The sequence below is a fragment of the Rhinatrema bivittatum genome, chromosome 1 (genome assembly GCF_901001135.1).
Source record: "Rhinatrema bivittatum chromosome 1, aRhiBiv1.1, whole genome shotgun sequence".
Taxonomy (NCBI): Eukaryota; Metazoa; Chordata; class Amphibia; order Gymnophiona; family Rhinatrematidae; genus Rhinatrema; species Rhinatrema bivittatum.
The window spans coordinates 792,409,394-792,437,315 of NC_042615.1; the positions used below are offsets into that span (position 1 = coordinate 792,409,394).

Genomic DNA, 27,922 nt, shown 5'->3' on the forward strand with positions numbered 1-27,922 from the left:
TCTCTTACCTCACTGTCTATATTTAGAGCCCAATGTAACTGTAGTAGCTGCAGTCAATACCAACTCCATTACAGCAGCTGCTGCCAAGCCCTGAATAGGCTTCTGCCACACAATCCACCTACTCATGTCAGAAGTCTGGACTTAGGAAGCCACAAAAGCTTCAGCGTGTTTATGCACAGCCAGAAATGCCTGTGAATAGACAACATGGTGCTGTTAAGCTCACCGAACAGCCTCGGGTGGCAGCCTCAGAGATGCATTATCCCAGTCTGTTGGTCTACAACAAAACGTTGGCACTCGACAGTAAAATAAAAAGACAGGACTTTCAAGCTTCATGATGGTTGTGCAGGCTGAGAAGAGATTTAAAAATCATTCTAAGGCACCATGGTGCAAGCTGACAGCTTCACGAACACCAGGACATTTTAGCTCAGCTCCTTTTTTTTTTTTTTTTTTTAAATTAGAGTCCCAATTCATTCTGAGGCTAATAAAACTGTTGAGTAAATAAGGACCTCAAATCCCAGAATACTTTGGGGAAATAGTGCCAAAAACAGCTTTATTGAGTCATTCATCTATTTTATCCTACAGTAGCAAATCTTTGATTTGACAAGAACAAAACAAAGGAAATCATTTTTGCTTCTCTCCTTAGAAGAATATTTTCCTGCCCTCATAGCCCGTGTGCATAACATTTTTTTTTTCTTCAAAATCCTCTTTGATCTGTAGAAAAGAGACAGAAAAAAAAATGGAGGCTGCTCCTCCACCATCCATGCTGTGCCAACAAACACAAGCACCCAGGAGGCATACCCAAGTGCTTCTCAGGATACAAAAAGGAAGAGCTGGAGAGAGATGGATGGCACCAGTGCCAGACAAAGAAAGATGAAAAATATGCATGAGGAGCCTGTCAGGATCTATAAAATGGTAGACGTACACTAAATGTTTGGAAGCAAGCGAGAGGAGATGTTATATTTCTAAATGGTGCCATGCATTACTTTTTTTTTTAGACCCAGAGCTGTGGAATCAGAGATCTGTTTGCATACACCATTTTGCTGCTAATCTCTGGCATTATTTAGGAAGATGGTTTTCAGACTCTGCTTATAGACATCCTTATTTCCAGGACATAAAATCTCAAAACAACTCGCTGCCTTGTCTCCAGTCTCCTTTAGACGGGGGTGCATGAACATGGCTGTTTGAGCTAAGCACTCAGCTTCCGCGCTAATGTAGAAGCAATGCAGCCAATGCCTCGGCTTCCTGCTTCCAAATCATGTGCAGCTCTGCCACTTGCTATGACATTTTGAATACCGCCTGGGTACAGCCCCGATGAGTGCGCAACTGCTCACAAGAGCTGAGTGGCAGATGAGGGACAGACTAAACACCTACTCCAGTGCAGAAGTCAGGGAGGATATCTCATAAAGCAGGAGGAAAAGTGAAGTTACAAACCTGGGTGCATCGTAATTTGGTTGTGTGTGCAAACTGACAGCCTGAGTATATTACCTTCAGGCAATGCGGCCAAAAGCATTCACCATGTTGCACAACACGTGTGCTGTTTGTTGCATTTAGGGGAGACAGGCGTTCCAGGGACATGCTTTGGGTGGGATCTGCATTTTCATGTCTACATACATTATTTCCCATAGAAAATCCACCCCCATAAAATGCATGACCCAAATGCCCCTGGAGGCAAAAAGTTGCAAAATAAAAGCACGCACGGACCTTCCCCATCGAAAATGAGCGCAAAGCCCACAAGTAAACAGCAGTCCCCTGTGGACTTTGTCTCAGAGTGGACCGTCTGAAAATTGCGCCCATTACCATCACATCCATTGTTTTGGAAGAAAACAAATGTCTGCTTCAGTGTAGGGAGATCAATAAAATATCAGATCAGCCTAAACCGTGTCAAATCCCTTTAGAGTAAATTTTTCAAAAAGATTTACGTACATAACAGTAGCATATATTGTAGCAATTTTCAAATGCCCATTTAGGCTCATAAATTGCATTTATGCACATAAAACCCCAGTTTTAAGCTCTTAATCCTCTTGAAAAATTGCGCTCTTTCTCTGCCATACCACACTAGCCATGCGATTCGCTGCCCAGACTCCAAAATGGAATACTCCAGATTGATGCAGACCTTTCATTCTCACTATGAGATAAGTAAACATGTAGTAAATGTTAACAAAGGTTAAGAATCATTCATGAATTGTCAATTACAATCAGCTTATGCCAACAGCAGCCAGTTTGGTTAGAAAAATACAACTGTTGTAAACAAAATTGGATTTAGAAGAAAGATGGGAAGAGGAGGATGAGGGTGTATGTTGAGGTTTATAATTAGGTTTGCAAGAAATTGGGGACCCACTACTGCTGCTGCTACTGCTACTACTACTAGTCATCACTTCTATGGCACTACTCCATGTACACAGCATTGTACAAAAACATATTAGCGACAGGCCCTACTTGGTAGTGCTTCAACTTTAATCAACTCGAACACACGATGCAAAAGAGACTTTGGGAATTTCATTTATTAAGAAAATGGTTAAACTCAATAAAGCTGTGAGCAGGATGATCGGGCATTAAAATGTAAAAGCAGCCTTAAAAAAAGTGGGGTTTTTAGGCTGGATTTGAATAAGGCAAGAGAAGGAGCAAGACGCAGCAACTCAGGAAGTTTGTTCCGAAACATAGGGTGCAGGCAGGTGGAAATCACGGTGGTAGAGAAGAAGGGGATATAGACAGGAGCGACTTCATGCCTGATGAGCGTTCATGAGGAGGGGTATAGAGAGAGATAAGAAAGGAGAGGCAGTGAGGAGGTGCAGGGTGAAGGCACTTGCTAGTGTGTAAGAGGAGCTGGAACTGTAAATCTCTTTTGCAATGGCAGAATCAGAATGCAGAAAAAAAAGAGAGTTTCCTAGTCAGAAACTACCCATGATATCTGAACTAAACTTGTAGAATTACTGACAAACATGGTCATGACATCACTGGTCATGAATAGGTATACACGTCACTTACTTAAACTCCACTTGATATCATTAAATGTCATCAGGAATGACACAATAGTATAGTTGATGAACGCTGAATGCCAAGGTCCAATTCAACTTAACACCAAAGAAGAGAATGTATTTTACCTCTTTAAATCTATTTTCTTAAATGTTTTCATTGGGTGAGTGTAGGTAGGCGTGTGTTCGCAAAGATAAGTATGTATAAGAGAGAAAAAAAGAGAGAAGACCAGAGGAATGGGTACAGAGAACAAGTTCGTAACAATGTTGCATAGGTCAAGTAGTTCTCATCCTGAAATGAAACTCAGTGGAACCCCACAAGCATAGTAACAGGTGCACGTATAAGCTGAAACCAAATGCTGCGTGAATCGATAAGATCGTGACATGCCATAAGAAAGCAATGAAATATTAGCTAACACAAACCCATTTTCAGAATAAGACAAGCCATAATTTCACTGGCTGGTTAAATGGTCACTTGCATCACCCCAATGATAATTAAAACAGCAGCAAAACAGCAAACTCTTTTGAGTCAATGAGACCTGCGAGGGGAACCAAAACAAGGAAGACGACTGGATGAATTCAAAGGAGCGAAAAAGACAGGATTTACTAAAAAGCACTCAGTGAGATTCTTGCTGGGGAAAGATCATTCATACTGTGTCTATCTATGCATATGCTACAACAAAATGCCTTACAGTGCCGTCTCCCGCTAGCCCTAATCTATAGGCTCTCCTGAACTCCTACAGACTAGCAATGCATGATCTGATTCGAAGAGATGATCCTCCCTTGGAATTTCTGAGTGATGGCAGTAGTAAGAATTTCAGAGAAGTCTGTGTTGCTTTCACTGTTTACACTGCATTTTGCCGAGACCAGCTTGAGGGAATGAATGCACTTAACTGTTTCTAAAAAAGCCAGCCCAGAAGGACAAACAGTCCACCCACTGCTATGGAAAATGGGCCTGGCATAAAGGAGGAACTGGAAGATGTAGCATTTCAAGAAACCAGTTGACTTGGTAGAGAAATGCTAAAAAATAAAAAAAACTTAGAAATAAAATATGATGGCAGATAAATGACTACAAAACTCACCTAATCTGCTTACTTTCCTCTCCTGTTACAGTACTGCAGATTCAATTTGATCTCCAGCTGTACCCTCATGTTTTCCACTAAAGACCTTTTCTACTTATCCAATTCTTTTTTTTTTTTTTTTTATCTTTTCATTGTTTTTGCCTCCACCAACTCTACTAGGAGGCTGGTTCATGCATGCATTATCCTTTCTGTTAAGAAATATTTCCTTATATTTTGCCTTTATGGGGGTACATCCTCCCCCCAGTACACTATGGGATTTGTAGTCCTGTTCTGCTCCACAGGTTACCTGAGTGAATCAGGGGGGCCGAGATAGAAAGTGTCCAGCCAAGGGATTCCCTCACTCAGTGGCTCTGTACAACTGCAGCTGGCATGTTAACGAGTCTTCTCACTGCTCAGTGTGGTGTACCTTTCCCCCAGGGCGAGACAGTCCAGGGCAGTGCAGTCTCCTGCACCTAACCAACCTGACCATGGCCTTGTGAACTGTGCCGGGAAATGGAGCTTTCCTGCCTCCCTCACCCGCATGGTTCCCGGCTGGCAGCTCCTTTGTAGTGCGATGGGGGTTGCGAGAGGGCATATTAATGAACCTCGGAGACGGGGAAAGCACCAATAAAATAATAAAAACCACAGAAAACAGTGTGTTACTGGTATTTCTCTGATTAGAGACTTCAAGTCCCAGGAAGGGTAGAAGGAGAGGCATGGAAGCGGCAGCATGGAGCTCTCCGCCAACTTGCTCCAGCTTGACGTAAGGGGGATGAGGAGGGAGCTGGAGTGTCTAAGAGCGAGAGAAAGGCTCTCAGGAGTGAGTGCAAACTGCACACCCCCCCCCCCCACTCCACTCAGACAACCTATGTCAGGAGTATTTGCCAGCTGGCTAGCAACTAGTTGGAAAGAAAGCCATGACATGAATCAATGTTTCTCAACCATGACTGCACATGCTGGCAGCAGTTCACTGTCCAGTGGTCGTGAAACATCGCTTTAGAGAATAGGGATCCACAAAGGTTTTGGCAGAGCAGTCAACAACTCCGGTGGAGAACGATGTGCTGTATGAGAGGGTGGGGAGTGTAGATCCTCGTCATGGGCTATTGGGGGAAGGGGTCCCTTTCCATTCTGCCATCAAAAAAATTAAAACGATGACAGAATCACATCTTTACTTCCAAGTAACAAGGCTGACTAACTCAGCAACCAGATTACCTTGCTCAGTTTCTAAAAACTGTCCTCCGGATGCATATACAACTGAACTATACACTCATGTACAGTGCAAAATCAAATCGCTGTACATGCCCAACCACAGATTACGCCAAATAGATTCAAGTGTTCTAACTCAGAGCAAAATCAGAATGTACCGTCTTAAAATTAATCTTAATTAAACTCTTTCATAAGCTGTAAGCACATTTTAAGAGAATAATCATTTTGAAATTACATAAACTAGAGAAAACCATGTGAATTAACTCAGAGCCTAACAAGTAATAAAATGCTGTGACTTTGAGACTGTCAGCGAATGACAAGATATGCTCTGTCCTATCCTAACTATTCACACGACCCTCCTGCCCTTAGGAAAGGAGTTTATTATTTATTTAAGAAAATGCAATACTGGGTCAGACCAAGGGTCCATCAAGCCCAGCATCCTGCTTCCAACAGTGGCCAATCCAGGCCACAACAACCTGGCAAGTACCCAAAGAAATGTGAGTTCTCCTTTAGAGTTAGAAATGAAATAAACCAGTCTGAATGTATGAAAATAACAATTTCTTTTATTCAGATAAAAAGTGATAATCTTTTAAAGCATGTAAATAACTTTATGAAACATTATACTTTTCTAATCTTATCTTAATCAAACAGAACAGAGCCATAACTGTAAATATAGTAACAATAGTTATTGCAACTATAGACATTAGATAAATATCTACTAAAGACATTTTCTTGTAAAATAAATTCTTACTAAAACATGCTTAGCTAATACTTGCTAGGTTAAGTATACTTGCTAGGAAGGGTTCTCATAAGCAGAAATAAAGTAAAAGCTTACCAAATCAATTAGCCCATCTTACTGTCTCTCTCTCTTGTGCAGTCAAGCAAAGATTATCTTGCTTTGCTTTTGCTACCATTTCCCTTCATAACAGGGGATTAAATAAAGAGAATAGCCAGGTGGGGGCTAATCTGCTCCTTCTTATCAAAAAAGTTAACAAATTTGCCCCCCCCCCTTCCTAAGACAGAGGGGTCTGAAGTTGGAAGGCTTCCCAATTCAAGAGAGTTAACTATTTTGCCCCCCCGACAAGAGTAGCCTTCACAGACACAGGTGTCTGAAGCTGGAAGGCATCTCAAAAGAGGCCCTTTTTCTAGTGCAGGGCATATGAAAAGCAATGCATATGTTTCAATACTAACTTGGTATAGCTGACTACACTGTATATATATATATACCGGTGTGTGTGTATATATATATATGTGTGTGTGTGTGATTACAACACATTTTCATGTTTACTAACATATTTTCTGAGAAGAGCACTCCAGATCATGCAGACTGTGGAGATGGGACTGAGAGAACATACTACACCTCTTTTGTTTTCACTGCCTTGATTGCTCATTCATTTACAGGTTAGGTTTAAAATTCTAACCGTGATCCACAAAGCTTTGTCATACATAAGCAGCGTATTAAAAAATTATAAACCATCTCAAGGCAGACACTGGACCGCTATGCAGCTTGGCTAGTTAGCCGGATAAACTTATCCAGCAAACTTAGCCCACATAGTCAGTGGCACTGCTATGCAACTGAATATACCTGGCTATCTTAAAAGTTATAATACAAATACCAAATCAGCGGCTAAATGCTTACAAAATATATTGTTTTACACTGGAATTTATAATATATTTAAATACAATTTTTATTATCAAAAATAATGGAAAGCATATATATATATATATATATATATATATATATATATATACATACATTTAAATATCACGTTAAACAAGTGCATATGACAAAGAGACTTAATATACATACACATCATTCATAGTTTTAACATGATACCCATACTAAGTAAAATAGGCCTGTGTATAAAAACACACATACAAAATACCATATACAAATAAATTTCTACTATATTGCACTAACTGTATCTTCATTCATTATCATTGACGTCTCATATTAAATATTCCATGTGTGTAAATTTCTCATTACTCCTCCATATATAATCTAATATATTCCACTGATTATTTCTTCATTCATTGTGGACAGCGAATCCACTGACAATGGCATATCATATGTTAAATGTCCCAACAAGGTCCCTTGTTTCACCCAACAGGGTTTCTTCACGGAACATCACCATCTGATGTTTCCAAAAGTTAACTAATCGAATTATCACTCCAGCAGCTATCCACATCGTTCCACTTTTGAGGGCTTCTTATCTAAGGCTTGGAGCGTACGTAAATAAAAGCATCATGTGGTGAAAGATTGGCGATTAGCAGGTGCACATGAAACGGCAATATGGCATTCTTATACAAAAGGATTTCGTGAAATATTATGAGGAGAATATTTGTGTGTAAATTCTATATTAGAAGTCCTCAACAGTGGATCGGCCGGTCCGGGCAGGTACCTCACTCGCAGCGACATCCCTTGTAACAGGCTCAGGACCACACGTACCAGCTCGTGACAGAGGAGGAATGATCTTGTCCCTCCTTGTTTGTTGATATGCCACATCGCAACTTGGTTGTCCGTCTGAATCAGGACTTCCTTGTGTGACAACCGGTCCTGGAACGCCCAGAGAGTTTAACGGATCACCTGAAACTCTAAAAGGTTCATTTGACAGAGAGCTTCTTGAGCGGTCCAGAGACCCTTGCATGTGGAGGCCGTCCACATGGGCTCCCCAGCCCTGAGGAGAGGCATCGGTGGTAAGGACCACTTGGGGCAGGGCAGCCTGGAAGGGGATTCTCTGCTCCAAGTTAGAGAGGTTCTCCCACCAGGACAGAGAGGTCTTCAGAGGTTCCGTGATGGAGAGACAGGTCTCGAGGTCCTGGGAGGCCTGCCGTCATTGTGACCGCAAGGTCCATTGCACTCTTCGCATGCACAAGAGGGTGAGTGGGGTAACATGGACTGAAGCTGCCATGTGACCCAACAAGCGGAGCAGAAGGTGGGCACTCATATGTCGGCTGCTGTGCATGAAGGTTGCCAACAAGGTGAGGGCAAGAGCCCAATCGCAGGGCAGAAACACTTTTGCCTGTGCCATGTCCAGCCTGGCTCCTATAAAGTCCTGTTGGGGAGACGGCCAGAGGTTAGATTTTGGGTAGTTCATAACAAACCCCAAGGACTACAGCGTCTGCATGGACAGGGTTAAAGCATTCAGTGCTCCCAAAAAGGTTATCGTCTGTGCATGGGAGGTCAGCCAGCTTCTCTTGCACCTTTGGGCGGAGGATGGAAGCCTGTAGCCAGGCCATTCTGTGGGCATCGATGCCCACGGCAGCTACCCGGGCTGCTGTCTCAAACACATCATAGGTGGATCTCACCTCATGTTTTCCAGCTTCCAGACCCTGCAGGACTGTTACTGTTGTGGCAGGCCCTCTGCGAGGTCCTGGATCTGCTTCCACAGGTTTCGGTTGTACTGGGTCATATACAACTGGTAGGCAGCGATGCGAGCGACAAGCATAGTGCCCTGAAAGACCTTCCTACCCAGAGCATCTAGCTCCCTAAGTTTTTGCCCCGGAGGGGCAGAGGCATGGGTGCGGGAGTGCTTGATCTTCTTGAGGGCGGACTCCACACCACCGACTGGTGAGGGAGGTGACGTCTCTCAAACCTTAAGGCCTTCTATACCAAATAGGTGGTGTCCGCCGTCCTATTTACTAGATACATGGAGAGCGGGTGTTCCCACATCAGAAGAAGATCCTTAAAGATGTCATGGATGGGAACCACCACGATTTCCTTAGGAGCATCGACAAATTGGAGTACTGCCAACACCTGATGTCATGCATCCTCCTCCGTAAAATACTGAAAGGGAATAGCTTCAGCCATGGCCCTGACAAAGGAGAGGTCCACTGGGGGGACAGACACCTTTACTCCAGTGAGGAAGGCTCGGAGAAGGGGTCGTCCAAGAATTTGGGGCTTACACGAGTGTGGCCTATGGTGACCCCTAGCCCTGGGCTCCGAAGTTTTTGAAGGGAAAGTAAGCACCCACTGATAACAGGGGGACTGGGGGCCGCAGGATGCCAGAGGGCTCAGTGAAGGCTCAGGGAATCGAAGCCTCGGAAACAGTATCTTCCCCCTCAGAGGACCCAATAATGGGAATAGCTCCCAAGGAGGGCATTGGTGGCCACTGGGAAACCAAAGGTCTCCTGGGCACCGGTTGCGTCGGAAGGGCACTGAGAGCATCCAGACTCTTGAGCAGGAGCTCCAGAATAGACAGCGGAGGATCTGGCCCCGGCATGCAGCAGCTCCTCCTGAAAAACCGGTGAGGCCAAGACTGAGGGAGGGGGGACGAGGTGTCACCGGTGCTTCCTCTGTTCTCCAAGGAGGCATAGTGCCCGGCACCGATATCGCTGGGGAATGCCTGGGAATCCCGGGTATATCAGAGGATGGGGCCTCCAAACCACGGGGTCGCTTCAGTGGCAGTACGGCAGCCGCCAGTACCGCACCAGAACTGGAGCCATGCGACAATGGCGACCAGTGTCGATGCTTGCGGGATCTCCCATGGTGCTTGGCCCGGTCTTTCCCCAGTGCCGAGGAAGCAGAGGATCCTGATGTCTTGGAAACTGGTGAGATGATGGAAAACCGCTCACCATTCCCTTAGTCCTTCGGAGATGTAGTTGGAGGAGTAGCGAGAGAGAGTCCCCCCGGGCGTCGAGGACTCCGACACGGGTGTGGATGGAGCGGACTTTTTGGAACCAAAATGCTTCTCCATTTTGTCCAGGTACACGCAATGGCCCTTGGAGGTCATCTGGTCACAAAACTGACACCCTTGGATGTTGTGCGAGGGCCCCAGGCAGAGGATGCAAACTTCATGCAGATCTGTGAAGGACATGGTTCACGGGTACTGGGGGCACCAACGAAAGCCGGACCACGCCATGAAACATAACTGGCGCACGGTCGATGACCGGGGGTCACAGAGAAGTGGGATGCCAGGAATCGACTGTGAAAAAGAAGGAAAAATGTTTTCTAGCTACCGCACCGAGGAGATACACCGACTGTGAAGGGATACCCATTGATGGAACGGGGAAAAATCCCGATTTCAGGCGCAAAGACAAAAAAAGAAGCAGAGCTCTAAAAACCACAAGGCAACTGCACCACAGAAAAAGAGAGATTGAAGGGGGACGCATGTGGACACACTGATGGTGGCACGCTGGGCATGTTCAGTGTACCAAAGTTTCTAGAAACTTTGTCAAAAGTTTTCCGTGCCAGGCTCCATCTGATGATGTCACTCATCTGTAAGGACTAATATCCTGTTGTCCTAGGAGAATAGGCCCTATAGGTGCATAAGTCTGCTTTGAAAATCTGATGGCTGTCCCTCCTCATAACGCTGACAGAGTGACAGCTCCTGCAGAGGGTACATGTAGATTTATATATATAATTAAAAAAAAAAAAATCAAAAGCATGTGCGTAAATCCTTCCCCACTCACAACCCTTGTCCCCCTCCACCCCCCCACCACCCCGCAATGCATCTTAAAGCCATGCACAAAAGTATGGACGAAAGCAGGTATTACACACATTTTTGTAAGTGCAGGCCTCGGCTGACTTTCAGAAGGCCATTTATGTGCATAAGGATTGCCATTCCAGTTTACTATTATAGATCTAATGTTAATGTCCTTTGCTACTGTAATATTCTATGCACTCAACTATACAGTACTGCCCATATCATTCCGACAACAGAGTGAACCAGGGTAGGATGTTTTGCTTTTGTTAAATAAAAAAAAAAAAAAAGTACAGCCTGGCAGTCTTAATTCAAATTTTTGTAAGCAGAAAACAGGGACAAATAATGCTATTATAGTGCTCTGTCAGCTAAAAGGTTCTCAGCTCCAATCCTAGAGAGCCACAAGTAGATTCAGTTTCAGGAAAACCAAGCTACGCACATTGGCCTTGACATCTTACTGTTGTGTTTTCGACATTGAATTGTGGACCCCTGGTCACTACAAGAGATGACTCCTCCCACAGGGCAGAGCCCTGTGGTGACTTATAGTGATAAGCTGGTTCTTAGCAGTAATACACACAGCGGGGCGATAGACTTTATTATACAGCAATGCAGTTGGTGGCCCGGGGAACGGGCTGTGAACCCACCCAGAGGAGAAGAGTCTCTGATGGCGTAGTCCAGTCTGTACTCTGCAGCACAGATAAAGAGTCTCACCAGGTCTTGAGAGGATGATGGGTCCGGTAGTGGTCCACAGAGCAGGGTAGGCCAAGAACCCAGGTACAGATGATATGCCAGAGAGGGTAGATCCGGGTAGTGGTCTGCGATCTGGGGTAGGCCGAGTATTACAATAGCGGAGTTGAGACAGGGCAGAGATAGACCAAGAGTTGAGGTACTCACTCTGAAGCTGGAAGCTGCTGTGGAGAGGAATCCTCCCCCCCGCCCCCCCCCAGTCCGGGACGGAGCAAGGGCCCCGAGGAGAGGGTACCTTAGGCATCTATGAAGAAGCTGGTAACCCCGGAAAGGAAGGAAGAAGCGAGGGCAAGGCCCCCGAGGAGCAGGTACCTTGAGAGTCCTTATTGGTAGCTGGTATCCCCGAAGGGAAGGTAAAGGCGAGGCAAGGCCCCCGAGGAACGGGTACCTAAGTCTTTCCGGAGCGAAAGTACACAGAGCGAAGGCGTCTGGGAGCAGACAGAGATCAGCAGGGAGATTCCTTGCTAACTCGTAGCTGGAATGGAGAGCGGAGGCTAAATACTCGGAGGTAGTGACATCATGCGGTGGGGTCACCCCCGAAGTTCCCAAAGGAGGGAACTTCGGGGGTGACCACGTATTCAAAAGGAGGGCCGACGTGCGCGTGCCCTAGATGACCTCAGAGGGAAAATGGCGAACGCAATCGCCCATACTGGTCCGGGGATGCCAGACAGATCAGCGAGGAGAGGCAGAGAGGGCGCAGCCGTTTGCGACCGACGAACACAACAGTATCTCCCTTCTTAGGGTCCCTCCCAGGCCCCCTTCCAGGGAGTTTGGGTTTCCGAGGATGCGACTGATGGAAGCGTCGAATCAGGTCTTTGTCAAGGATATTGACAGCGGGCTCCCTAGAGTTCTCCTCCGGACCGTAGCCTTTTCAGGAGATAAGATACTCCCATCGTTTACTTTTTTACGGACATCCAGGATGTCATCGACTGTATATGTGATATCCTCCTCAGCATCAAGCGGAGTGGGTTCCGGAGTCTTGTTGGAGAACTCGGAAAAAATGAGTGGTTTTAGTAGTGCCACATGAAAGGCATTGTGAATCTTCATGGATGGAGGTAGTTTTAAACTGTTCGTCAGATTCCCAAGACTTCGGAGGATGGAGAAGGGTCCGACGTATTGTGGTGCAAAGCGTGCAGAAGGTAGTTTAAGGTGAAGGAACTTCATACTGAGCCATACCTTGTCTCCTGGTTGGAACTGAGGTGCCTTCCTGTGATGAGCCTCATAAGACATCTTGGCCCTTTGGCCCACCTTGAGAATCAGATCCTTGGTTTGTCTCCACAGTTGTTGTAATTCAGTTGCAGTGGCTTGAGCTGCTGGGGAAGTCACGGACAACGGCAGAGGCAATGGAGGTAATGGTTGACAACCATATACCACTTGAAATGGGGTTGACCCCATAGCAGAAGCAGGATGTGAGTTTAGAGCAAACTCAGCCCAGGGAAGTAGTTCAGCCCAGTCGCTTTGTCTAGAGTTCACATATGAGCGCAAGAATTGCTTGAGTGTCCGATTCTTTCTCTCTCTGTTTGTCCGTTGGATTGTGGGTGATAGGCCGAGGTTAGGTCTAACGAAATGTCGAACTTCCGACACAATGCTCTCCAAAGGTTTACGGTAAACTGAACACCTCTGTCCAACAAAATGTGTTTGGGCATGCCATGGAGGCGGAAGATGTGCTTCACAAACAACTTGGCTACTTCAACAGCGGATGGTAGGCCTGGCAATGACACAAAATGTGCCATTTTCGAGAAGTGATGAACAGTTGGTCCCACCGGAAGGAGGTAAGTCTTCCACGAAGTCAGTTGCAATGTGTATCCATGGTTCCTCTGGTACAGGCAGAGGTTGAAGGAGGCCCCAGGGACATCCAAGCAGGGGTCTTCTGTCTTGGGCAGGTGGCACAAGAGGCCACATAGGCTTGAACATCGGTTTTCATAGTAGGCCATCAATAGAAACGATGGAGCATGGCTAGCGTGTGACTCTGACCGGGATGACCGGCCAGATGGGAGTCATGTGCCGATTGCAACAACTTCTTCCTCATTCCTCGAGGCATCACTGTTTTCCCAGCGGGGAATGCGTGGATGGTGGCCAATACCACTTTCTCTGGACTGATGATGTGGCAAGGTTCGTCAGGTACATCCTCTGGAAAAAAGGAGTGCAAAAGGGCTTCTGCCCTGTTGTTCTTTACTGCAGGTTGGTATTTGACGAGAAAATCAAATCAGTTGAAAAACAGCGACCACCTAGCCTGCCGATGATTAAGGCGTTGGGCATGTCGTAGATATTCCAGGTTTTTATGATCAGTATACACCGTTATTTGGTGTTGCGCGCCTTCCAACCAAGGACGCCACTCTTCGAAGGCCAGTTTAATAGTTAACAATTCTTTATCTCTGATTCCATAATGCTTCTCGGCTGGAGAGAAATGTCGCGAGAAGAATGAGCAGGGTTGGAGGATATTGGTATCACTGTATTGGCTCAGTACTGCTCCCATGCCAACATCAATGATGAATGGGTGACGAGGATCAGGGTGGCAAAAACAAAGCTTCTTTTGGAAGGCCTCTTTGAGAGTTTGAAAGGCTGCTTTGGCTTCTTCGGACCATAGAGATGGATTGGCCCCTTTTTTGATCATGGCTGTGAGCCGTGCAGTCAACATGGAATAATGTTTGAGGATATATGGTAGTAGTTCGTGAAGCCGAGAAAACGGCATAAGGCTTTTAACCCTGTAGGCTGTGGCCACTCTTGGATGCTTTTCATCTTTTGGAGATCCATCTGAAAGCCATCTTTGGACACAATGTACCCTAGAAAAGGCACAGATTCCTGATGAAAAGCACATTTCTCGAGCTTCGCGTAGAGGTGGTTGTCTCACAGTCTTTGAAGTACCTTTACCACATCTGCCTGATGCGTCTGAAGGTCTTGAGGGAAGATCAGGATGTCATCTAAGTATACCACCATGAACTGGTACAGTAAGTCTCACAGAATTTCATTCATCATGTTCTGAAACCCCGCTGGTGCATTGCACAAGCCAAAGGGCATGACTAAGTACTCAAAGTGTCCATCACGGGTGTTAAAGGCTGTTTTCCACTCATCCCCGTGACGGATTTGGACCAGGTTGTAGGCCCCTTTCAAATCCAGCTTGGTAAAGATTTTAGCGCCCTGAAGTCTGTCAAACATCTCAGTTATTAGCAGTAAAGGGTAACGATCCTTGATGGTAATTTCGTTGAGACCTCTGTAATCAATACAAGGGCGAAGGGAACCATCCTTCTTTCCAACAAAAAAGAACCCTGCCGGGGACTTAGAGGGCCTGATAAAGCCTTTTTGCAAATTTTCTTGGATATAGGCCGACATGGCCTCAGTCTCAGATAACGAGAGCAGTAAACCCTTCCCTTGGGCGGTTCTGAGTTAGGCTTGAGATTTATCGCACAATCAAAGGTTCTATGTGGAGGTAAAACGTCTGCTGCTTGGAGAAGATGTCCTGGAAAGACGCATATTGTGGCGGTAAGCCAGATAGTGATGGAATAGTTGACATACATGGTAAAGGTGTGACTCTTGATAGACATTGGCCATGGCAGCCAGATCCCCACTGTGAAAGCTCCTTAGCAGTCCAATTGAACTGGGGTGTATGTTCCTGCAGCCAGGGCAGACCAAGTACTATGGGGTGAATGACTTTCTCAAAGACTAGGAAGGAGATGGTTTCGGAGTGTAAGGCCCCAGTGCGAAGGCATATGGGCTGTGTGATCAAGGAGACCTCTCCGGAGTAGTGGAATTACGCAGATGTTCCACTCGCCTTTTTAAGATGAAATTTCCTCCGGCGCCTGACTCCACAAGTGCGAGTGTCTGAAACTCGAGATTTCCGGAGATGAGAGAGGCAAGGAGAGATAATGGAGGAGAAGGTGTAGTCAGACCTAGGAAGAGAGTACTCCAGCAGATCCTAGGTGTGCAAGTTTCCTGAAAAGATAGGGCAAGTCTGGACAGCATGGCTGGATTGACCGCAGTACATACAGAGGCCCATACGTTTGCAAAACCATCTCTCCTTAGAGGTTAAATGGCTGCGGCCTAACTGCATGGGTTGGCGTGGGAGCAGTACTGAGCCAATACAGTGATACCAATTCACTGGGTGCAGCAGGTTAGCTAGAAGCTGAATGCATGATCCTGGGGCGGTTACCTCTCGAGGTGTGTTTCTTGGGGCTCTTGGTCTCCTGGGTCCAGTCACGTATCCGGCGATCAACTCTCCCAGCTAAATCAATGAGAGATTACAGGTTGTCTGGTAAGACACGAGCCGCTAGTTCACCTTTATACGAGAGTTGAGGCCCTCTAGGAACATAGCACGTAGACATCCCACGTCCCAGTGAAGTTCAGACGATAGTATTTTAAATTCAATAACATAGTCTGGTAAAGGCTTGCTTCCTTGTTGAAGATGTAGAAGAGTAGACCCTGCTGAGGTCTGACGAGCGGGGTCATCAAACACAGAACTGAATAGGTTGAGGAAACTAGGCAGGTCATTTAGAACAGGGTCGTTGCGTTCCCAGAGAGGTGAAGCCCAGGCCAGGGCTCTTCCATCGAGTAGCGATAGGATATAAGTAGTCTTGGAAACAGCAGTGGGAAAGTAATTTGGTTGCAACAAGAAATGCATACAGCATTTATTAATAAAGCCGCTACACCTCAGGGCGTCACTAGAGAAGTGTGTAGGAGCTGGTAGCGGTACAGTGGTACGAACAGCAACAACTTGTGGAGATGGTTCTTTCTCCAGAGCCGTCAGTGCGTTCAGTCAGGCGTTCAACTGGTTGAAGGCGACGGTTAGTGTTTCCAAAGATTTTTGTTGCTCGGTGATCCGCTGGGCAAGGCCAAGAATGGCCTGTAAGGCTGAGAGCTGAGCCGGGTCTATGGAATTAGCAATCTGTTGTGTTTTCGACATTGAGTTGTGGACCTCTGGTCACTACAAGAGATGACTCCTCCACAGGGTGGAGTCTTAGCTGGTTCTTAGTAGTAATACACACAGCGGGGCGATAGACTTTATTATACAGCAATGTAGTTGGTGGCCCGGGGAACAGGCTGTGAACCCAGCCAGAGGAGAAGAGTCTCTGATGGCGTAGTCCAGTCTGTACTCTGCAGCGCAGATAAAGAGTCTCACCAGGTCTTGAGAGGATGATGGGTCCGGTATTGGTCCGCGATGCAGGGTAGGCCGAGAATCTACAATAGTGGAGGTGAGACAGGGCAGAGATAGACCAAGAGCTGAGGTACTCACTCTGAGGCTGGAAGCTGCCGTGGAGAGGAACCCCCCCCCACCCCCACCCCCGAGGGTGGAGGTCCAGGAAGGAGCAAGGGCCCCGAGGTACAGGTACCTTAGGCATCCTTGAAGAAGCTGGTAATCCCAGAGGGTAGGAAGGAGCGAAGCAAGGCCCCCGAGAAGCGGGTACCTTGAGAGTCCTTATTGGTAGCTGGTATCCCCGAAGGGAAGGTAGGAGCGAGGCAAGGCCCCCGAGGAGCAGGTACCTAAGTCATTCCGGAGCAAAAGTACACAGAGCGAAGGCGTCTGGTAGCAGGCAGAGATCAGCAGGGAGATTCCTTGCTAACTCATAGCTGGAATGGAGAGCGGAGGCTAAATACCTGGAGGTTGTGACGTCATGCAGTGGGGATGCCCCCGAGGTTCCCACCATGACGTATTCAAAAGGAGGGCCGACGCGCACGTGCCCTAGGTGGCCTCAGAGGGAAAATGGCAAACGCAATCGCCCATGCCAGTCCAGGGACGCTGGAGAGGTCGGCGAGGATAGGCAGAGGCAGACATCTTGCCCAATTGAGCGGAGAAAGAAAAAAGAGAGGTGAGGCAGAGAGGGCGCAACCGTCTGCGACCGACGGACGCAACACTTACATGGTATGCGCCTATTTACTAAGTTGCCATGATGCCACAATGCATGTTAAATGCCGAGTTAGGTGTGTAACACGCATTAAAAATCACGTTATTCTGCAATGTTTGCAACGCACACTTATCACAAAAAAAAACCCCCAAACAGTCCAGATCTGAGGAAAATGCACGTAAAGCAGCTCAGTAATACTAACATCGAGTGATATGAATAACAATATAGTTTGCAATCTGCATTAATCCTTGATCATTAATCTTGATCTGCAGATGTTCTCAAGGCTACTTTCAAGATGCTTAAAGGGGCAAGTAGCCCTGAGTTGCTTCCCAGCACGAAATCCTACCCCCCCCCCCCAATTAAAGCTCCACTGGTATAAAATTCCTATCATATCACCATCTCCCCAACAAAGCTAGGCAGTAGCCTTGCTCCCAATTGAATCCCTGCCCTCCTCCTAACTTGCCAATAAGCTGCCTGTAAGCCCCATGCACCATAGTTTAGTCAATCCTAGGGGATACAGATAGAGTAAAAACATTGTATTAATGCACCATTTTAACACAGCTGCATGTGGGTGCACATGTACACGTGTATGCCGGCTTGCAGCAAAGAATGCGGCCATTTACTAACATATGCGTGTATATACGCACAAGATATAACAGGCTGACGTGCATACATCTGTGCACAATTTTATATGGATTTGCACATGTGCGTGCAAATGCCACCTCTGTCGTGTAAGTGGGGAAATTTTATAAGGGATGCATGCCAACGCCATTACTAGTTTTCCCAATTCGTTCCCAGTTCGCCCAGTTAAGGAATAGGACTTCCAGACCCCACTAGGTTTTTAGCCTCCTTTTCCCCCTGTTAGCCTCAGTCCTTAAAACCCTGCTGACTAGTCTAGTTTGTTTTGTTTTATTACTTACAGGCCATCCACAGCAGTGGTAAAGTTACGTGGCGTGGGACACCGGTGCGTGCTTATGGGCATAAATACTTACGCGCACATTTCATGCTAAAGTCACGGAATGCCTCTGCCCCGCCCAGACCAAGTCCATGCCACGCCCCTTTTATGGGCTTTTTCACTTGAGCAGGTTCTGGGAGATACGTGTGTACAGCGGCTTTTAAAATCAATTTGGCGCACACCAGCCGGACACACTCGCGTATCTCCTGATTTCTGCGTATGCCAGGCTTTTAAAATTTGTCTGCATGTATGCAAATGATCTCATGGATATTTGGCCTTGAACACCAAACCTGTTTGCAGTGCATGCTGAGAACCCCTAATCTGCTTTACACTTGGCCTGCTGTGGTCCCATAATGACTTCAGTATTAACAGACCTACATTCTCTCCCAATCTCTTGGAAGATCCAGTTTAAAATTATATCTTTGATATTTAAATCACTTCATTGTCTTTCCTCTGAATTGGTTACACATTGTCCATCACGTACTCTACGCTCTTCATTTAAGAACCTTTTGAAAGTCCCGTCACACAAAAAAATTCGACTGAAGGAATCATGAGAGCCTATGTTCAGGGCAGCAGTCCTACGCCCTGGAATGAACTTCTTGGAACTTTGAAATCAGAACATGTTTTCATTTTAGCAAGTTATTGAAAACTTATCTTTTCACACTTGCTTACACTGGTCCTGTGGGACCATCATATTATTCTGTTCGAGATTGTTTTCGCAGTTTGTGCAGCCAGGGAGAGTGGTTGGGGGGTGGATGTACTGAGAATCGCCAGTGATTCTGATTATGTATTATATCTATGATTGAAATGTTATGCTATATATTTATTTTTGGTTGGTTTTATGTGTGCTGTTGACTTTGCACTATATTATGTAATCCGCTGAGATTTGTGGCTCAATGGGATATACATTTTAGAAATAAATAAAGCAGTTAAAGACTGGTCAATATTGCCTTGCTTATACAATAAACTGCAAGCAGAGGCTTGTATGTGGTCTTTATGACCCAAGACCAAGCCAGGCTCTATCCTACTTGCCTCAGTCCCATTTCCAAGTGTCACTGCTCTTCCTCCCCATGGCTCCCTTAGTGCCAGCACTCTCTCTCCTCTCGTCAGACTCTGCCACTACTCTTTCTGTCTCACCCATCTTTTTTTTTCCCCAGTGTAGCCTGGCTGAGTCAAGGGTGAGAAAACAAGGTACAGAGCATGAGCACAGGACAGAAGTGAAGGAGCAGGCCTGGGCGGGGTGGAAGAAATCAGGATGGGAAGGGGGGCAAAAAGGTAACGGAAAATAAAGGAAAAAAGTGGCCAAGCTATGGGAGAAGGAAGAGACAGAAAGATGGGCCAGGCAGAGAGAGAGAAAGGAAACTAGAGGGCCAGACTAGCTGCGAGAGGCGAAAGCTAAACTGACAACGTGTGCAGGGAAGAGAGAAGGAAGACAAGACGAGAAGCTGAACTGGGATGAGGAGAAAGAAGCAGAGATAGGAGGGGGCAGAAATAGGATGAATGAAAGAGAAGAGGAAAAATAAAAACTAAATACATAAGAGGATAAAGAAAAAAATGAAAGAAAAAAACATTTAAAAAGAGAAAAAGGCAGAAGAAAAAAAGAACAGAAAAAGAGACAGTGACGACCATAAAAGAAAGAACAAGGCGAAAGACTGGATAAATCAAACTAATTTGGAGAACTGTTTGTTATTTTGGTAACAACTGCCTGCTGTTTTTCTCCTGTGCTAATTAATTTGGCTTCACTCAGAGCAGATGCTGAGGGCTTAGCTGTTTGCCCACCTCTGAGGTGCACTGCTCTGCCTCTCGCCGTAGGCTCCCATCTCCAGTGCAGTCCCCCTCAGAAACACTTGCACTAGAATATAAATCCCAAAGCTTTAAATGCCACTCACATGTATTGGCTTTCATTAATAGCCTGGCTTGAAAAGATGAGTTAGATTAAAAATGTAGTTGCTCTGGGGGGATTTCTTGTTAAATGCCATTACCAGATATCACCAAGTGTGGCATTCATAGTGCTGAGGCTATTCAGGCTGGGGGTGAGGGTGAGGGTAGGGGGATCAGAATCACTTTTACCTTAAAAATGCCCAACGTCTGTGTGCCAACTACATGAGGAAAAAAACGAGAACAATCACAAAACCAAGGCCTTCAAATGCTCCCACGTGCACTGAGGTGTACAGGTTCCAGTCTCGGTTTGCCCAGCAGCTGCCAGAACGCTGCTTCTTGAGCCTCTGGCTGTCCAACGCCCAGGAGTAAAGTCGCTGCAGCGGAGGCGGGAAGGCAAAAGGCACACGCAGGGCGAGAGTTTCATTTACCGACTCAGTAACGTTTAACCTTACAGATTACATTTTAAAAAGAGCGCGCGTGCACCCATAAAACGCGCATATTGGGCACCCAAGCAAAAGATACGCTTAATTTTCTATCGTGCATGCAAAACATGCATATCATTTAAAACATCCCTACCGTGCATGAGTGTGCAGCTTTGGGTGGGGGGGGGAGGGGGAGAAGGAGGGAGAGGGGGAGAGGGACAGAGAGAGAGGCAGAGAGACAGTCTGACACACTATGTATCTCCCACTGTAAGAAGGGCACTTTCACTTCAGGGTGGGTTTTGGGGGGTGCTGTTACACTACAGACCCCTGCACCCTAGGTACAATTTTTACCCCCCTTCCCCCCCCCCCCCCCCCGGAGTTAAAAGTGGGGAAAATATAGAGTGTCAGACTGTCTCTCTAACAGAGTCTCTTTCTCAGCCACTCTCTCTCTCTCTCTCTTGCTCAGGATCCACCCATGCCACCTCATTCTTGAAGCTTGTACTTCCCGGCTTCTTACAATTCACGTTGCTTGTCTGAGGCCCACATACGCGTGTATGGGGCGTTTTTGCACGAGCAATGCTTTTAAAATCTGTTATTCCTTTTCGCTTTGATCCGGCACTTTCCTCCTGCTCCTCTGGGCTTCCAGCTCAATCGGAACCAGGGCCTGGGATCCTGGTGCCTTCCTTTTGCAATTACCTGGGGATTTTTTTTCCGCTAAAAGTACCTTATCTAGTCATTGCAAAAACAGTCCTCCGCCAGGGGCCATGCACCAGGGCTTCTGCCCGAGCCCTGCGATCATGGGCTACGCGTCCGGCCACGAGCCATCGCCGCCGGGGAGCGGAAGACCCAAATCGAGGAGAAAAACAGGGGGACCTTCTTTATGGCAGTGCAATTCCTATCACTGAGCCAAAAATGGCCCCTCTCTCTAACTTTATTCTCGATGCTCCATTCCCGGTGCAACACTTCCTCTGTCATCTTGTTGGAGCTCTCACTGTTTACCTTAAAAGTTCGGGCCTACCAGGTAAATTGCACAGGCAAGCTTTTTTTTTTTCTGGCCTTACTTGCCAAGTACAGAGGAGGAAGATAATGAAAAAGAAAAAAAGAAAAAAAAAGTATCAGTTTAATGGCTCTGTAAACATTCTCAAGAAACTAGGCCTTGTCTGGGGTTAAAATCCTCTCATTAATAAACACTGCTAAAATTTGCAGTGGAGTTGTTAAGGCTTGACTCTTTCAGCAGTATATACAAACAGACCTTACCTTGTTCACAAGTCAGACCCTGCACAGGAATGTGAAACACTATCACACCAGCTTCACACACCACTAATCTGGGGGAAAGGTCAAGGAAAGGTATGTGCCCCATATTCACTTTGAACTACCCTATAAGGAGAAGCTGTTCTTGTGGGTTTTTTGTTTTTTTTTCCCTCTCCTCATTCCCAGAGGCCTTACATCAAAAATTACAAAGCTCCAAAGCAGGGACTATGGACTCCATAATCCCTTTGGCTCAGTTATTAGGCTACACAAATTCATATTATGCCTTGCTTTGTTAAAAATTAAAGGGTTAAAGCTGACGGAAGAATGCATAACTGGAGGGCAATGTGTTGATTGCGAGGTCAGATTTGCAAAAGCCGCCTTAAGATAAAGGGACAGGTGTACTGCAGGCCACACATTTTGGCAGCACAAAAAAAAAAGAAAAAAAAAAAAGATGAGTTTTGTGTCCATGGAGACCATTTATTTTCTGACTGGGTACTAAAACCTTTTCATGCCTCTCAATTACTGGCAATTTTTCCTTGGAAGAGGCACAGGATGAGAGTAGAAATAGCATAGATTTGGTTAGACGGCTTGGTAGAATCTATATTTGAATTCAAACTTGCAAGCTATCCAGATAAATGTCGAGTTTTCAAAATCGCCGGTACGTTTCCAGGTAACTTTTCGCTGGATACGTCATTATCCGAGAAAAAATTAGCCGAATGGCCCTTTCGGTGGCTTTCCGGACCAGGGATGGGTTAGCTGAGAAACTTATCCAACTAACTCCAGTATTAGGAGTTAGCAGGCAAAGTAAATCAGCTAACTCTACACGAGGCCTGGAGCAGGTCTAAACTTATGCAGGAACGTGTTCCCAAATAGCATCAGTCTTCACCAGCTACATATAAAAGAATATAGCCAGTTAAGCTGCGATGACCTGTAAAAAAATAAAATAAAAACTGTGGAGCGTGAGCCTAGCGGCCTGAATCCCTGACCCCAAGTCAATGTTAAAAAATAAATGCCCTGCCAGGCAACCCCACAAACCCCTCCAAATATTTATAAAAAATGAATATAAGATGAGTCAGCACCAGTACACAATGATCTCAGCAGATGTAGTGACGAGAAATGTACACAGTACTCAAGATGAGGTCGCACCATGGAGGGATACGGAGGCATTATGATATTCTCTGTTTTATTCCCCTTTCCTTTACTAATAACCCCTAGCATTCTATTTGCTTTCTTGGCTAATGCTGTACACTGAACAGAAGGTTTCAACGTATTTTCAATGACGACAACCTAGATCCTCTTCCTGAACAGTGACTCCTAATGTGGAACCTTGCACTGTATAGATATAATTTGGGTTACTCTTACCTAAGTGCATCACTTTGCACTTTCCACATTAAATTTAATTTGCATGCCCAGGACCCTGCATAATAAAGTGAGACTATCCCCACTCAATGAAATAGGACAGCCTAAGATGGAGATCTAATTATTAACTTATAACATTTCTCCAACCCCATTTGTTGTCCCTGCGATATAGATTAACAATAGAATAAGGTTGTTCACACTCAGTTTGGTGGGATAAGCAATCATGATTTCAGAAAGCACCAGAATGTAAGCAGGGCTTCTAGATAGCATAAATGTCAGGGCCACTTGTTTCATAAATATGGAATCACACACAAAAGAGACATTTCCTAGGATGAGCTGTCTGATGACCTGACTAAGTGAACATAATGGAGTTTCTTGGTCTAATGGTGTTATACCCAACCCTGCATGTTTTCTTGTAGATTTTTCCTTAAATAAGAAAGCCCAGATCCTTGCAGGATTTTATAAGCTGTAGTCAATGGTTTAAATGAAATTCTAGTGTAGGGATCCCTGCTAAGGTGTATGGCCTACTTGTTAGCTCAAGACAGGACACAGTAAAGCATGTACCTCTGTAAACAGAGTTCCCCATAAAAAAACAGGATGAATTGGCCATGACATATGGATGATATCTTACAGCTCTGAATGGACCCATCTCTCCGAGCTCAGTAAAGGTTTACGGAGCATAAGTGAAAGTTCCTGCATGCACACTGCCTAGTGAGCCCCTCAGTCAATTTCAGAGTTTATCAAGCTTTCGCAAGTTAATCGATTCTCCAGGGAGGAGGGCGAAAATAAGCATAACCAATTCATCCTGCTGTCTCCAGAGAATCCTGTTTACAGGTAAGCAAACATGCTTCCTCCATTGATAAGCACAGATGAATTAGCCACAACACTTGGGGAGTCCCAAGTTGAGGGCTGCATAGAGGGGCAATTGAATAAAACAATTTGGCCTGCATGATGGAGAACGGACTATAGGGTGAACAAGCTGTGTAAAACCGCTTGTCGAAAAGTACATAAGAACATAAGAAATTGCCATGCTGGGTCAGACCAAGGGTCCATCAAGCCCAGCATCCTGTTTCCAACAGAGGCCAATCCAGGCCACAAGAACCTGGCAATTACCCAAACACCTAGAAGATCCCATGCTACTGATGCAATTAATAGCAGTGACTATTCCCTAAGTAAACTTGATTAATAGCAGTTAATGGACTTCTCTTCCAAGAACTTATCCAAACCTTTTTTGAACCCAGCTACACTAACTGCACTAACTACATCCTCTGGCAACAAATTCCAGAGATTTATTGTGCGTTGAGTGAAAAAGAATTTTCTCCGATTAGTCTTAAATGTGCTACTTGCTAACTTCATGGAATGCCCCCTAGTCCTTCTATTATTCGAAAGTGTAAATAACCGAGTCACATCTACTCGTTCAAGACCTCTCATGATCTTAAAGACCTCTATGATATCCCCCCTCAGCCGTCTCTTCTCCAAGCTGAACAGCCCTAACCTCTTCAGCCTTTCCTCATAGGGGAGCTGTTCCATCCCCTTTATCATTTTGGTTGCCCTTCTCTGTACCTTCTCCATTGCAACTATATCTTTTTTGAGATACGGCGACCAGAATTGTACACAGTATTCAAGGTGTGGTCTCACCATGGAGCGATATAGAGGCATTATGACATTTTCCGTTTTATTAACCATTCCCTTCCTAATAATTCCTAACATTTTATTTGCTTTTTTTGACTGCTGCAGCACACTGAGCTGACGATTTCAATGTATTATCTACTAGGGATGTGAATCGTTTTTCAACGATTAAAATTATCGTCCGATAATGTTTATATCGTCTTAAAATCGTTATAGAACACGATACAATAGAAATTCTAACGATTTATCGTTAAAAATCGTTAAATCGTGTTAGTGCGCACTAACTCGAGTTAGTGCGCACTAACTCCCCGTTAGTGCGCACTAACTCGATTTAGTGCGCACTAACTGAAAATGATACAAATAAACACTTTCCAGGTCACTGAAGGTCAGTTAGGAATGAATATGTGTTCCTATTGGCTGGCTGCCCTCTTATCTATTGATGTTACCAAGGTTACCACTGAGGTGATGGTTGGGGGGATGGGAAATGGAACTGGAAACTAACGAACACCAACAGAAAATGAAACAAAGTGTTCACACTTCCCAGGTCAGTAAAGGTCACTTAGGAATGAATATGTATGTATGTATTCCTATTGGCTGGCTGTGCTCTTATCTATTGATGTTACCAAGGCTAATACTGAGGTAATGGTTGGGGGGATGTGAAATGGAAACAGTTGGAAGCTTGACAAAAAAAGTAATGTAATGATCAGCACTCACGTGACTAGAACTTGTTTGTTTATTATTTTTGTTAGCAGGCACCTGAAATGCTAGTGCATGTTGAATTTGCCAATCACTGTGCATTTTAGAAAGGTGGTCCTGGCTGGAACTGTACACAGTTCAAATATATGTAATTGATTGTTGGTAAGTGTATTTTTTAAGTAGCCACACTGGCACAAGTATGTTTACTTTTCCTCCTACTTAACTCACTAGCTCAGCTTTGTAAGAAGGGCTTCTCTGCTTGTGTGTTGTTTTTGTTTGGTGTGAGGAGAGCAGAAACATCAGATCTTTATTCAATCTACTACAGTCATCTCTTACAGTGCCCTATCCCTATTAATACCAGGAGTGTTGTGATCTTCCTGCACACAGTGCCCTAACCCTGATACCAGTCTGAGACAGCTCCCTCCCTGCATTACTAGTGAGAGGCTGGCTTCACAGACAGGGGGGAGCTGCCTGACCCTCACTCCTGACTTCCCCCATGTCCCAGCTAGTGAATGGTGTGTGGGTGAGGGGGGGGGGGGGGAGGATGGTGAAGTCTGAGACAGCTCCCTCCCTGCATTACTAGTGAGAGGCTGGCTTCACAGACAGGGGGGAGCTGCCTGACCCTCACTCCTGACTTCCCCCATGTCCCAGCTAGTGAATGGTTTGTGGGTGAGGGGGGGGGAGGATGGTGAAGTCTGAGACAGCTCCCTCCCTGCATTACTAGTGAGAGGCTGGCTTCACAGACAGGGGGGAGCTGCCTGACCCTCACTCCTGACTTCCCCCATGTCCCAGCTAGTGAATGGTGTGTGGGTGAGGGGGGGGGAGGATGGTGAAGTCTGAGACAGCTCCCTCCCTGCATTACTAGTGAGAGGCTGGCTTCACAGACAGGGGGGAGCTGCCTGACCCTCACTCCTCCGGGGTATTGTGATCTTCCTGCACACAGTGCCCTATCCCTGATACCAGGGGTGTTGTGATCTTCCTGCATGCAGTGCCCTATCCCTATTAATACCAGGAGTGTTGTGATCTTCCTGCATGCAGTGCCCTATCCCTATTAATACCAGGAGTGTTGTGATCTTCCTGCATGCAGTGCCCTATCCCTGATACCGGGATGTGTGCAAGAAGATCACAACACCCCCGGTATCAGGAATAGGGCACTGTGTGCAGGAAGATCACAACACCCCCAGTATCAGGAATAGGGCACTGTGTGCAGGAAGATCACAACACCCCTGGTATTAGGGATAGGGCACTGTGTGCAGGAAGATCACAACACTCCTGGTATTAATAGGGATAGGGCACTGTGTGCAGGAAGATCACAATACCCCTGGTATCAGGGTTAGGGCACAAGTTCTAGTCACATTGACTGATCACATTACTTGTTTTGTCAAGCTACCAACTGTTTCCATTTCCCATCCCCCATATACTGTCAGTAGGAAACTTGGTAACATGAATAAATAAGAGGGCAGCCAATAGGAATACATATTCATTCCTAAACTGACCTTAACTGACCTGAAAAGTGTCAAATTGTATCATTTTCAGTTAGTGCGCACTAACTCGAGTTAGTGCGCACTAATCGGAAAAAACGATTTTTAACGATTTTTTAACTAAAAAATCGTGCCTAAGACGATTTTCTTGCCCTGCCACACGATTTCTATCGTTAAGACGATATGGAAAACGATTCACATCCCTATTATCTACTATGACGCCTAGATCTCTTTCTTGGGTGGTAGCTCCTAATATGGAACCTAACATCGTGTAACTACAGCTAGGGTTATTTTTCCCTATATGCAACACCTTGCACTTGTCCACATTAAATTTCATCTGCCATTTGGATGCCCAATCTTCCAGTCTTGCAAGGTCCTCCTGTAATGTATCACAGTCTGCTTGTGATTTAACTACTCTGAATAATTTTGTATCATCTGCAAATTTGATAACGTCACTCATTTCTCCCTTGACATGCTGTCCAGACCTTAGTGGATGTGAAGGTGTATACGAAAACCAAGTCAGAGCTTTGCAGATGTCTTCTTATCAAGGCATTACTTAGGTGCACCACTGAAGTCACCATGGCTTTCACTTGATGAACCTTCATAGAGTCTGATTTGTAGACCAGCTAAAGTATAACAGTGCAAGATAGCGTCCACTAGACAATTTGACAGAGTTTTATCCCAGGCTATTAAGATCAAAGGAAACAAACATCTGAGAAACCTATCGATCAAGCTGAGTCCTTTTAAGATAGTAGGCCCAGGCCCTCTTCTAGTCCAGCAAATGAAGAGCCTTCTCACCTTCATGAGCATATGACCTTGGAAAGAAAGTAGGAAGAAAAATATAGCTTGGTTTATGTGAAACGTCAACACCACTTTAGGTAGTGAAAAATGCCGCGGCAATTCCTGCAAAGGATAAGGTGGAATCCCTGTTGAACCTTCTTCTGATCCAGGTATGGGAGAAACACTAATCCAAAACATAAGAACATAAGATATGCTATACTG

General features: G+C 45.5%; 1 protein-coding gene across 3 annotated transcripts in view; it reads right to left on the reverse strand.

Moving 5' to 3' along the window:
* Positions 1-27,922, reverse strand: part of SETBP1 (SET binding protein 1) — a 535,593-nt gene that overhangs the window by 360,536 nt on the left and 147,135 nt on the right. The gene's annotated exons all lie outside the window — the stretch shown is intronic.